The sequence below is a fragment of the Triturus cristatus genome, chromosome 5_2 (assembly GCF_964204655.1).
Source record: "Triturus cristatus chromosome 5_2, aTriCri1.1, whole genome shotgun sequence".
Lineage (NCBI taxonomy): Eukaryota > Metazoa > Chordata > Amphibia > Caudata > Salamandridae > Triturus > Triturus cristatus.
This window is the reverse complement of record NC_140588.1, coordinates 829,407,542-829,421,606: the sequence shown is the minus strand read 5'-3', so window position 1 is coordinate 829,421,606 and position 14,065 is coordinate 829,407,542.

Below are 14,065 nucleotides of genomic sequence, written 5' to 3'. Positions count from 1 at the left end.
GAGCCCGACTGCTGTGTGGGATGGGGAGGTGTGTTGTGTGATCTACGAGCGGTGCACCCAAACCACAGTGCAGGCAGTGGTGGCAATGTCAGCTTGCAGGGTTGTCGTCCGAGAGACCAGGGGGGCAGAATGAAGCAAGGTGGTGTGGAGTGCTGTGCCCACAGGTCACAGTGCAAGCAGCTGCTCGGTGGCGACACTTGTTGTCCTCGGTGAGACCAGGGTGTTGGAACGAAGTGTGGTGGTGCCCTCTGTGCTGTCTTCAGATCACTGAGTCGGCAGCAGTGTCGGTAACGGTGTCTGGCTGCGGTTTGCCTCCATGGCAACTGGAACGCATGGTCCCCTTGTGGGCTCCATTGCTTCTATAGGGGTGCCTTATTTAATATTTAAAGTAAGGTGCCTTCGACAGGTTTGCCTGCAGATTTAAAATCTGCAGGAGTCGGGCTACATAGGTTGGTCTAAAACCATGCTTTCCTTTGTCGTCCTAGTCGACAGCACAACATGTGCTGCAGCCCCCACTTGACATTTAACTTTTCTATGCCATTGCTGTATTTCCAGAACCATTTACTATGGCTTTACTGGGAAGATAAATATGCAAAATATGAGTTACCCAATGTTGTCAAGTTTCAAGGATTAGAGCACATTCACTTGGTCCTGGACAGCAATGTCCCAATGTGAGTTCAAAAGACAGCAATACGAGTCACAATAAATGTCGGTGACCACACAACTAGAAGCACTTTCTCACATACAAGTTCTATTTCAAAGTGTAAACTGGACAGAAACACCTTTTAGCAGTGAACTAGTTGTTACTAGTCCGAAGATAATTTTTCTCAATACTTATTTAATGTCCACAAACTGCTAGAAATATGTTTAATATATGTATGTTTATACCACATATTCACAAATTATATCATAATTATTTGGTGACAATATGCTAGTGAATTAGGATGGGTATTCTGTTTATGTACATTTCTATTCCATAGTGTTCTCACATTGCCTGAGTTGTTTTTTATTGTTTGAAGCATTATACAAAAACTTCTATTATGTATCCAGTCTGCCTCATGGACTCAATTTCTGCTATGGGGGACATGGTACTGCTGGATTGATGATGCTTTGTTGTAGAGTAATATACCATATACCCAGGGCAAGGTAATTAAATGTGACTAGCTGGCATGCAGCACTTATTGTGCAACCCACTGTCCCACATTGTCCAAAGCCTGCCATTGCAGCCGGAAGGCATTTTAACTGCCAATTTGACTTGCCAATACAACCCCATTGCCAAGCCTTAAACTCCCATTGTATTGCATATAAGTCACCTCTAAGGTTAGACATACATAGCCCATAGGGCTGGGTGCATTACAATTTGTTGTAATTTGTTTTTCACTACTGTGAGGCCTACGTGTCCCATAGGATAACATTGGGTTGCATTATTACATTTAATAAGTGCTAACTTCTAAGTGGGACCAGTTAGTCATTCACGTTTAATATCTATGCAAATATAATGAAACATCCTCTTTTGGATACTGCTTTGCCTTACCTGGAACGATTGCTTTGCTGCCCGAAGCCTACTATAACATTCAGAGGCCAGCCTTGCTGTTGAGCCCTGCATCTTGACCTGAACCCAAGACTATCAGAGTGACGCAAAGGGCTAGTTTGATAGCCTCCTGTTCAGAACCACCGAAGTGGTGTTCCACCAGCCCTGGATCCTTTATTGTGGTGCTAAAGGTGCCCTGACAGACAAAATCCACATCTGTGGAGTTTAACATTTTTGCCAACACACTGCTCTGAGAACCAAGAGGAGACCAGGATGAACCTGCTCACCTTTCCTCCAGAGGTGCATGGACAATCGAATGACTTTGCGGCTTCTCCTGCTATGTTTTTCTCTGCAGCAGCAAATCCTGTTCAGTGGTTCTTCGCCAAAGGGGTATCCGTGCCTCTAGACCTGTCTGTGGCTACAGCCTTCTACCTCATCCCACTGTAGATTTTCGACTTCCAAAAAAAGACTAAGTCCGAACATAGCCATCGTCATCATGGCTTCAGCCTAAGGCTCCTTTGACAACAATGGTCTTTCCTCGGACACCTCCTGCAGCCTTGCCCTACCTTCTCAGACTGTTGTTCTTAAAGTATCTTCTAAGTCTGAGGTAAACACTGACTGGGCCCAATCCACTGGTCGGCCATATTTGTTTACATTAACCTGGTCTTGCATGACTAGATATTAATAGTTGGCTCTTTGATCTTTTAGAAGCTAGTTCTTACTGTAAATTTTAAAATTCAAAACTCCAGTTCTATTGATTGGGTTTTTGTTGTATTTGTTGTCAAATAATTTATTAAAATTTCTTGTGGTGTGTTTTTACTTTATTATTGTTTGTGTGCTGCATACATAATTTACATACTGCCTCTAAATTAAGCCTGACTGCTTTTTGTGTCAAGCTACCCAGGGTTAACCACAGGTTAATTTAGCAACTTTTTTGATTCACCCTGCAAGGGATTGTGTCTGTTGCTTGACCAGGGCTCACACCACATTAAACCAACACTCAAATTTCTCACACACTGGGCAAAAGCATCGCAAGCTAATTTGACGCTCCCGCTTGACTGTGCTCTGAGTCATTGCTTTGACTTGCAAAGGGCAGATAATATGTATCTAGATGCTCTCAGCCTTCTGGAATCAGATTTATAGCAGATTTATGCTATACAATCTTTTCTTCTTCAGCTAAGAAGCAAACTTAAGTGTATGGTGAGAAACTGTTCTTATTTGAAGCGATATGCCTCCCACATGGTATTGTCTGAAGGATGAACCCAGTTCAGGTTCTCCCATGTCAAAATCAGGAATTAACATCTTACTCTGGCTGAATTGATTGGAGATAAGTAAAGACAAAGCATTTCCATGCACACATTTAAATCTGCACAACTACAACCTCATTAATTCCAGTGATATCATTGGAACATAAAATGTGGAAGGTAAGTCATATATTTATGGTTATCTAATTAGTTAAAGACAGAATGCATACAATCAGTGTCCATGGAAACCACAGATTTTATTGATTGTGCCAATCAGCACTTAACTCAATACAGGGATTTCAATTACAGGTTGTACGATAAAGATAGCATCCTTATATATATTCTGGCAGGTCAAACGAACCAGAATGTAATAAAAGCAAAAGGTCAGGTATTTATTGAGACATGCAGATTTTGGTGCAATAAGCAACAAAGTATGCTTCTTTCTGCTCAGAAATTCAGAATGAGGAAATAACTGTTACACGCAATATAGGCCAATTCTTATTGAGCCCTTAGATATCTTTTATATAGCATCTGACCAGCATGTTTTGCTGGACTCGTTGTTTGAAGTGCGAGCAATACATGACAAATTTAAATGAACCCTGTAGGCCGAGCTAATCCTCCTGGTCTTTTAGTTAGTTGTTGCCCATTACTTTTACATCATGCCATGCAAGTCTCAAAATTATAAAACTAGCAGAATGTAACTACATTGTCTTTGGACGGCTCCTAGGCACTTAAGTGCATATTTAAGAGAGTCTTACATAATGCCTGCACCGCACAATGTGGTACATACATGACGCAAAGCCCCAAGTAATATTTATGAAGCCATGCAAATTCACACTGCCTGGTTTTGAACGGTTTCAACACATGGGGAGTAATGCAACACAGCGCAAATTGCTGCACTGCCTTACTGAGAGCAAGAGAGGTGTTCTATGAGCAGTGCTGTGGGTGTTCCCATGCAACTTCCATGGTTTTTGACACATTCCCAGATTTACAAGGACTTGTAAACTGTAAACTTCGGAATGCATCAAAATCTTATGCCTCGCCAAGTGAGGGGTAACAAGGAGAAATACATTTCTCCTCATGTTTTCCTCTTTCTATGCATGCTACATTCTGCAGCACACATAGAAAGAGGAAAACCCCTTTAAGGATTGTTTCTTGGTGGGAAGTTGCCCTTTCCTGCACACAAACAATCCTGCCTGTAACCGGAGTGCAAGGGTGTCTGCGTTGGCGCCAGGCTGACAAACCACCACCAACACAGGAGGAAAGAACAAGGATACACCATATTGGATAAATACAGTGCATTCCTGCCCTTTCTCTGCGGCACAGGGCAGCACAGTGAGGTCATTTGCTGCGCTGCACCACGATGCTGGTAAATATGCCCCTGAGTACAATTCTCACAGCGGAGAAAAATATTTCACTTCATGATAATCTATCTATGGCCCATTAAAGTTATTAGACCATAAACCATAATTATTTTTGGGGTCCTTCTGCAAAGCACTAAGACCATTTTAAAAGAGAAAAATATATTGTGAAAAGACACACCTTTTTATATCGAAACTTGTAATACAAATTAACACTAACAGGTGTAGATTGATGTAATAGACAAGAGCCGATCGATCAGGCATCAGTCGCATCAGCAGGCTGCAACAAGTCAGGGTGCCGGAGGTGATTGTATCACTGAGTACTGAATATAGCGTTTCTTTTACCCTGTAAATATCAAATATAGGGGCATATTTACAAGCAGGCGATAGAAAATTATCGCCGCTTTTGCGGCCGTTTTCGATAATTTTATCGCCTATTTAGCAAGGACACGCTAACGCGTGAAACCTTGCTTTAGCGTCAGGATTCCTAATGCCCAGCTTTGCATCTCTAATGAGATGCAAAGTGGGCGTTCCTGACCTAACATGACAGGAGAAATGTCGCTAAGCGACATTTCTACTATCGTCAAGCCCCACGCTATGAAGCATAGCGTCAGGAAAAGTAGCGATAACCCCTGTTATCACTACTTTCCTTACACCTGCTTCAGGACTGACTTAGCCATGATATCCTATGGAAGGTGGATATCATGGCTAAGTTTGTGAGTCCCTATCATCAAGCTAACGCCACATTTCGTGAGATTATCGCTGGGTTTCCAGCGATAATCTCACGTTAGGCAGTTAGCGTGAGGATTTTTATCTCTGAGGAGATAAGCGTTGCTAATAGCACGCTATCTCAGCGATAAAAATTCACGCTACCCGGCGATAATTATCCTCACTCTAAAAGCGCTGAGCGATAATTATCGCCGGGTGTTGCTGATATGCCCCATAGTCTTTTCAACTAGGAGTTATATCAAGGGAATGGAACGTCGTGTTTGAGACTGAAGGTGGTGGCTCAAGTGAGCCTTTAGTCTGCACCGAACCTAACGTACCAAGGGGCAGATTTATGACTTCTGGCGCATCTCTGCTAATCAGCAGAGATGCGCCAGAAGAGTTGCGACGCATCTGCCCACCCATGCACCACCACTGATGCGCCGCATTTATAATGCGGCGCACCGTGGCACTCGTATGGGCAGATGCGTGACGCATCCCCTGTCGGAAAGGTGGCGCATTGCTGAAGTTGCGTCGCAAGCGCAACGCAGCTCCAGCAAGGCTCGGGGGTGCCCTATCCCTAACATGCTGCGTCAATCCTTACGCCTGCTTCAAGCAGGCGCAGGGTTTTGACGCAGCATGGCCTTAAAAGTGACTGAGTGAAATCTTGTAGATTTCACTCAGCCACTTTTAGGAGGCGTCCCTGCGCCGGAACGCCCCCCCCTGCACCAGAACGCCTGCTTCTGGCGCAGGGCTTTACAACGTGACGCATCTCCCAGATGCGTCACGTTGTACATTTACATATAGGTCACCACTAAGGTCTCCCTTAGGTTCCCCAAGGGCAGGGAACCATGTAACCATAAGCAGGGACAATAGTAAAGATGTTTTATAGGCCCCTGTTAGGGAAAAACTGCCAAATTAATGTTGTCAATTGCAGATAACCAGCTCCACAGGCTAACATTGAAATATTTTATTTAAGCATAAATATTGACAGGAGTGAGGTGAAAATGTCCTTCAAGGACAATAATAGTTTGATAAATCCAACAACTTGCCACTGTTAGATTTCTAATCACAATCACAGAAAATAAGTTATTAAATTGTATTTTATTTAAGCCAGAATCCAGCCTTTCAGGTGCCCTTTCCTGATTGGCTAACCTCTGCCAGGCTGAGTCAAGCTGTCTTAATAAGGTATGAAGTGTCCTGATAGAGAGCCATTTAGTTTCCTGTGGGTGAAGAACTGCAGCTGCAGAAGCAAAAGGTCGGATAAGGGAGGGGTGACCAAACTGGTCTTCAAAGGGAGGTTGATACTTTAGGACAGCACAGGCTCACCACCACATCCTACAACCCCAGCCAGACAGGAAACCCTGTAATTAGATTAGAGAGAGGGATGGAAGGGGAATGTTAGGGAATGTTATCCATGCCAGTTTGGTTGGATTAGTCTGATCTACCCTCCAAGGAGTGATTTCTGCGATACGATTATACCACACTTTGGAGGAAGAGGTTATACACCTGGATGACACCCTGCATCCCAATGGTCAGTGGTGCCCCCCTGCTTGATGCCCAAGAACACAGCATAAATGTGGGAGAGTTGCCAAGCCACCAGGATCTGCTGCCTAAAACTACAAGGAAGAGAACAACTGCCGAGCTGGAAACCTAATCTGCACCTCAAATGTCTACACTCTGAAGGAAGGCACTTGCTGCACATTCTCGAACTATAGCCCTGCGGATTTTACTTTGCTTCAAGAAGGATTAGGAAGTGGACTTCCTGCAAGCTACAGGTTAACTGAGCACAGCTGCATCATCTCTACAAAGACGGCCACATTCTGGGGTGTGTCCAATGGATTTTTAAGGATTTGACCTGGGGCATTGTGGGAATTGTAGTCTCAACATCCCACTGACCATCTCAGAGCTTCTAGACCCTTGGATTGGTGTTTTGAACACTTTGAACAAGAGGAACTTCAGAAAGACGTTCCAGAAGTTTGGAGCAACTTTTGCAAAAAGCTCCATAAGTTGCCTAGGTGCATTGTGGGAGTTGTAGTCCTGTTGCGGGGATTCTGCTCATGCACATAACTATGCATGGGAAACCAGGACCTCAGTGAATTGTGGTGTACCAAAAAACTCACCTCAGTACCCAGAACCCCTATCCGAGTAGCATCAGTGTCTCATTCATTCTCCGTATCTTCTCGAAGCTACCAATGATTAGGCATCCCAGAACAAGTGACTTAGAGTACTCTCAGGAATGGTGGGAATCAGAAACACCTTTTTGTTATTATTCTCATATTAGTCCACAACAAAAGTAATCAGAGACACGGAAAAGTTTAAAATGTTTATTTTTAACTACGTGCTCTAAGGTGCAGTACTTTGGCTAATATAAGCAGGCAAATGATTAAAAATACAACCATCAGCATTGTTACAATACCATAGAAAATGAAGGGAGAAATCATACTAAAAATAATAGTGGAAAACAAGTCCTACAATACTTTGTGAACCACCCTCCCTTGGCTAGTAAACTAGTTTTATAAACTAATAGAAGGTCTCTAGGTTTGAATGAGGAACCGCATACCTCAAAGAGCAGCTTAGGTGATTCACATCACAGGATCAGCTCTGCTCTCAGTGTCTGGAAAGGTTTCCTCCAAGTGTCTGAACCATGCATACAAATGCAATATTAAAGGCACCCGAGTTTCAGATATTTGCAGCTGTGTGCGTGTTGTCTTTAGAGCGTGGGCCGATCAACCTGAATTCAACAGCATACATTGTTATTTGACCTTGACGGTTTCTGCACACAGTGTTCAGACTAAGGTCGCGGTGCACGTCTAGGGATGTGAACAACAGACCGTTCTCATGTGAATAAAAAGCAAGCAAGCAGTTTTACTTGTAATAACAGCTACCTATAGTGTCATGTGCAAATGCAGCAAAGTGGCAAGATGGCGTTTAGCTTTCTAAAACGCTTATGTTAACATAGCAATGTGTGCACATAAAACCCCGTCCTCACTACAGTCCCAGACACCAAGGAGCAACTCAGCGCTTCTGGAAACTTGGATTGGAGTTGAGGACATTTCCTGCATCAAGAAATAAATCTGGAGTAAGCTGGCTCTCTCTATAGTGTACTAAAATGAATTACAATGTGCAGTCTAGTGGATCCCCAATAAGTGTGCAGAGGTAAAAGCAGATAATTCTAGTGCTCTTTTTGTGGTACTGCGGGCGAGTAGTTAAGCTTATCAGAGGGTAGTGCTAGCATTTGTTGTCAGAGAGGCAATAAATGAGATGCACACTCAAGAATAAATCCGAGATCTATTAGTAAAAATAAAATCGTATCTTTATTCTTTATATAAATATTTAGATACCAAGAACTTTGTTCAACAGTTAATACATGCGTTTATGTTGATTTTCAACCAAATGCAGTTCAAGACACAAATGCTCACAGGTTTTAAGAAACAGTGGTTACTACAGGCAGAGACCATCGTGGTCAAGGGGAAGAACAGCACAGGGGTAGATAGTGGACTACTGCCAACACATTTACCATCAGGGTCGATCGAAGCAACACTCCTGCACAGAATTTTGGGGGACAATGTTCACCTAGCGTTTAGGGGAATTTCTACTCCAGGGGAGTCAGAATTGTGGAAGTTGGGCACAGCAGACAATTATAGGTGACATGGTTCGGAGGTGCTGGAGGTCTTGTGATGCAGAATCTGTTCTTTACTGGTAGCATAAAGCTACAGGTGCACTGAGGGTAGTCCATTGCGGTCAGTGAAGTCATGACTAAGTTGGACTACATGTATCCTCAGAGAATCACCTAGGCACTACCTATGCACTCATTCAATTATCCAGGTAGTAATCATGTATTCAACCACAAACACATGTATTTACAAGTTTTAGTGAGAAAGATGTAGTCTTTTAGGACCATCTGATTAATTATAGATGCAAGCTGTGAAGCACTCTTTGCATGTCCTTGGAAGAATTAGTAAACTATATGCTTTGATAGAGATTAATGTGCAGATTGTGATATGCACCATTTCCCAAAATGTATATATGATGCATTTAAGTAGACTAGTACTGAGATACTTATTACATCAGTGACACAGTGGTAGAGAGGAATACAAGTAGCTTTTATGTTGTGTATTCAGAATTACAGTGTTGAGACACTGTATGTACCTTTACACTTTGGTTTAAGTTTACAAGAAAGTAATGCAACGCTGAGCCACAAGCCATTTGGCTCCATCGTGCTGCAATACTTTCAAAGCACAGGGATGCGTTATAGTTGCATCAATATAACGGATCTCTATGTTCTCCCCTGTGCTGGCACTCAACTGGCTGCCATGCGCCAACGGAGGTATTGTTGCACCATGGTGCAAGGGTCCTGTGTTGCAGAAATGATTGTTTTTGTGCAGGAAGGAACACCTACTTGTGCAGAAACAATCACAAGATGTATTTTCCTCTATCTAAGTGTGCTGCAGAATGCAGCACGCTTGGAAAGAGGAAAAAACAAGGAGAAATAAAAGTATTTCTCCTCTTTGTGCCTCCCTTCACCTCCCCTGGGGAGGCATAGGATGCTGATGTATTCCCAGGTTTATGAATCATTGTAAATCTGAGAATGCTGCAGAATCCATGGGTGTTGTGTGGGAACACCCACAGACACACTCATAGCACGCTCGTTTCAGACAAATTCCTGTGTGAAAAGGGCCCATATTTACAAGGCCATGAAAAGCCACACAGAGTGGCTTTACGTGGCCATGTATATATGGAGCACCACATTACACTGCCGGTGTGTAAAAAAAAGTAATGCTTTGGGCGGGCGTGGGGATTGTAAGTACGCCCCTTTGGCTTGATATTCATTTTAAAATGTACTACAGAGGGGATAAACTGTTCTTTCACCATGTTTTAGTGAAATATGGTGCAGCTGTATTGTACAACAGGGTGCTCAAATGTTGAAAGGTAACTAATAAATAAAATGTTGTGTTTTAAAACTGCAACATAACATAAAAACTATTTTTGTATTATTTGTAAGTCAGTAGTAAAGCAGTTGATATGTTGGCTAAGCTAAAAAATTAAAATATATATATTTTTTACGGAACAATATCTAGATAACTACACACAGTTAGAATGCCCACAAAAGCTAGAAATGTAGAACACTTTATTGGACAAGAGGTACAAGGGAGGCGCAGTCAGGCACCTGTATAGAAATGGAATTATAGTAGTGCTTGTAGCATCCAACAGCAATCCATTGCTATATTAGGGACATTTCTACATATCTTTCCAAGGTGAAGTTTAAAACACAAAATAAGTAATTTACAAGGATTGGATTGTTGAAAGATTGGAAAGCATGCAATTTTGCACGGACACTCACTAGCTTGTTTATCAAACAAAGTGTGCCAAAGCACCTTTCATCATTTCAGAAGGTTAGCTGTACATCACTCAACAATGCAAACTTTAGTTAGAAGGCTGTACTATTTGAAAACTCCTGCTTTATGTTTTGCATAAATAAATAGAGCACTTTTACACAGTACTGTGGCAGATGTTAGTGATGATGTGCAGTTTAATTTCTTTGGTCCTGAGCAGTATTTTAGGGAAAATGAAGAGTTGTTAATAGGAGGAGTTGCAGAACAGGACACATATATTACAGTTGATCGTTTTGAAAAAGAGATTACAAAATTTAACACAGTGTGATCCCAAAAACTATGGGGCATATTTATGAGCCCCTTGCGCCACTTTTGCGTCACTTTTAACATGGGAAAAGTGACGCAAAAGTGGCGCAAGGGGCTCATAAATCTGCCCCTATATGTTGTCGACACACTCACTAGAAGATTCAAACACAGACTGTTGACTTGTACTTAAAAAATGAAAAAGTAAATATTGATAACTTGCAAAAGTGTGCATTGATTTGTGGAGGAAAACTTTGACTTGTCCATATGGCAAGTTATATGTAAGTAGTTTTACAATGCCTGCTAATGTAAAAAAACTATGAAGGCCCAAAAAATAAAAATACATTTATGATCCTTTGCAGCATTGTGAAGGGCTGTTATGGACTGCTCTCCAGCACTCACTACAACTGAACAATCCATGCAGTATGATGCCATCTGGGAAAACCGTGGAGCCAAATCTTGAAGTTGACTGCTAATTAAGTTGAGGGTCCTTTAGCCTTGCATTGCCTTCTTATTGCTTCTACACTATTGCTATGGTATAATTTTAGACGGTAAAGCATGGATGTAGTCTCATAAGAATATTTTTCATTTTTATCCCTTGACAATGTGACATATTGTGCGTTGAGCAAATATGCCCATTATGACCTACTCTTAAAGAATATTCTTTTATTTGAAAATTGTAGTATCCAATGATATTCCTTTATTTCCTGGTGACACGATTTTTTTTTGTATAGATTTAAAAGGTTTTTGTTCTTTTTTTCTGGTAACAAAATGGCAACTGGGACAGGAGGAATTTGAAAAATATGCACTGAGAAATGAGCAAAAAATATGAAAAGGGAAAAAATTAGCATGTATGAATTTTTGCAGCACTGCGAATAGCTGTAATACACTGCACACCAGCATTTATACCAACACTACAGTCCATGAAATACGTGGCCATTCTTGAAAATTCTGGAGCTATATCTGTTGTAGTATTCTGAACCTCTAAAGGGAATTCTGACAGGGAATTGCTGCTGCTGCCAGTGATGTAGATGGTTCTCCAGTTTCCCTCTGCTAGATCGCCAATTGTAGACATTTTCTATGATAGGTTTAAAAATTATATCACATAGACCTTGTCCCAGTTGAATATTTTTTGTTCAGTCCTCTAGAGAGGATCTTGTTACAGAGTGTGCATTGCTCTCATTTTGCATCAGTTTTTGATTCCCCATGACTTTGGGTAATAATGGACAGGTATTTGATAGTTATGTTCTATTTGTGAGTTCAAATATTGAAAGTTATTTTTAGAAATTGTTGTTTTTTTTACAAATGTGCTGTTAAACCAATATGTTACTAAAGAGCTAGACTCAAACTTTGTATAAAAAATGTCACTATATCTCTTTTACACTTTGTAATTTGTATTCGTGACCTCTAGTGTTTTGCTGTGAAGAGTGAAAATGCATTTTTGATGTAGTTATATCAACAAATAAATACAAAGGGGAAAGTTAAATTAATATCTTACTAGATAGCTACACTGAAACTTTATGTAAAATATGTCTATATATGTTTTACACTTTGTGAGAAACACTTGGTATTCGCACTGTGCCCTTGCAATTGAACTCATAGAATCACACAGGCACTACCGATGCAATCATACAATCACCCAGGTATTACTCATGAACTTATGTAACTACCCAGACATTACACACTCACTCACAGACCCATGCAGCCACTCACACACCCAGTCACTAAACTATAAAGGGACTCACACGGGTCGTGGCCAACCGCCAAGCATGGAGGTCGTGAGTTAGAAGAGCTCCGTACTGAGTCCCGACACCGCAGCATTTATCCCACCAAGTACAGACCATCCACACCAGCACGATTGGACACGGAAGTGTCTTCAGAGCACGAGGACCCTGCAGGTGAATGGCTGGATGCTGATTATGTAGAGTTTGGCCGAATGTCGCATGGTGTTGAGACCGGAACGGCACTGGTGTGAGCTGAGGGCAGCGAAATGGACATCGTGTGGCGGACACCCGACACTGCTGAACGATGCCCTGAGGTGAAGAGAGGACATACCTGCCCCTGTGGTGGCCACAAACTGACCGGGGCATCCAGTTCTGAGGGGCAGCTACGCCCAGAGGAACGCGGCGGACCCGTAGCGGTCCAAGATGGCGGACAGATCGAAAATGATGACCAGACCTTGGAGCGGCTGGTAGGGGGTTGAGCCGGCGCACATGGATTCTCCTCTGCCCCTGACTGTCTGCAAGATTTCTGGGGTTGCTGCAGGATTGGACGCTGCCTGACACTTGGGTCGGGAGAGGGGGCGGAAAGCTGTGGGTGGCTTGCCTGCTGCGTCACGCCCGGACACACGGATCTCCCCGGTGCTGCTGACAAACGTCACGGTGACCGGCGGAGGGCTAATTTTATGTGGGGACTAGCCAATTGAAGCATGGAGGAGAGCATGGCCTAAGGAGACAGAAGGAGAGGTTTGCCGGAGAGCTGGGCCTCAATAGCTGAGACTGTATGTGGACTGACCTGTGCTGTAATATATATCCCTGGGAGCGACAACCTAACTAAGCTGGTGCCAATGCAGGCCACGGAGGCTACTGAGAAGTACTAGAGGAGTTGCTGAGCACCGTCATGGTCTATATTCACCACATGCCAGAAGGTGTTGATTTTGCGGGGGTCGATCTACCAAAAAAAACAGCAGGAATTTTGGCTGTTTCATGGCTGGAATGGCTCAGTAGTCGGGAATGGAATAACGCCGGGAAATAATACGAAGATGAGGCCGATCCTGGACGACCTACCACACACAGGGAATTGACCAAGGAGCACTGGTGACCTACCACATACTTCCTAATGGGGGTTTCGGCAGAGCACATGATCTGGCACCGATCGCATCGGATCCTTGGCGACATGGGACGCCCCAGGACCAAACAACAGGACCCCCCCTACGGACATAGACGTGGTCCCACCCACGGAACCCACTCCTCAGGCAGACAAACTGGATCTGATGCTCAAAGAAATAAGAGACTCCCGGACTGCAATTGAAGCCCAAATTGGAACACTAACTACTGGTATTACCCTGCTGAAAGCAGATCACACAAAATTGGCAGACAAGGTCAGATCTAATAGACTGGCTCTAGATGATCTAATCCCTCAACAGACGATGCACACCTCTCAGATGGAACAACTACAGCGTCAACTGAAGGAACTACAAGATAGGGTGGATGACGCGGAGGGGAGATCTCGACGCAACAACGTTCGCATACTAGGCATACCGCAACGAAGCGAAGGATCTAATCCCACCCAATTTAATGAACAATGGCTGAGGGACAAGGTAGCTTCAATAGGCCTCACGGAACACTACAGTGTGTAACGTGCACATAGAGTTCCATCCCGACCTCCCCGCCCTGGGGCACCGCCCAGGCCACTTATAGCATGGATCCTAAACTACAAGGACCAAGAAACGATCCTGCGGGTTGCCAGGGAGAACACTCCAATAACATTTGAAAATAAAACAATTTCTCTCTACCCGGACTTTACCTTGGCAGTGCAGAGAGCGAGAGCAACGTTCCAAGGTGTTAAAAGGAAACTAAGGCTCCA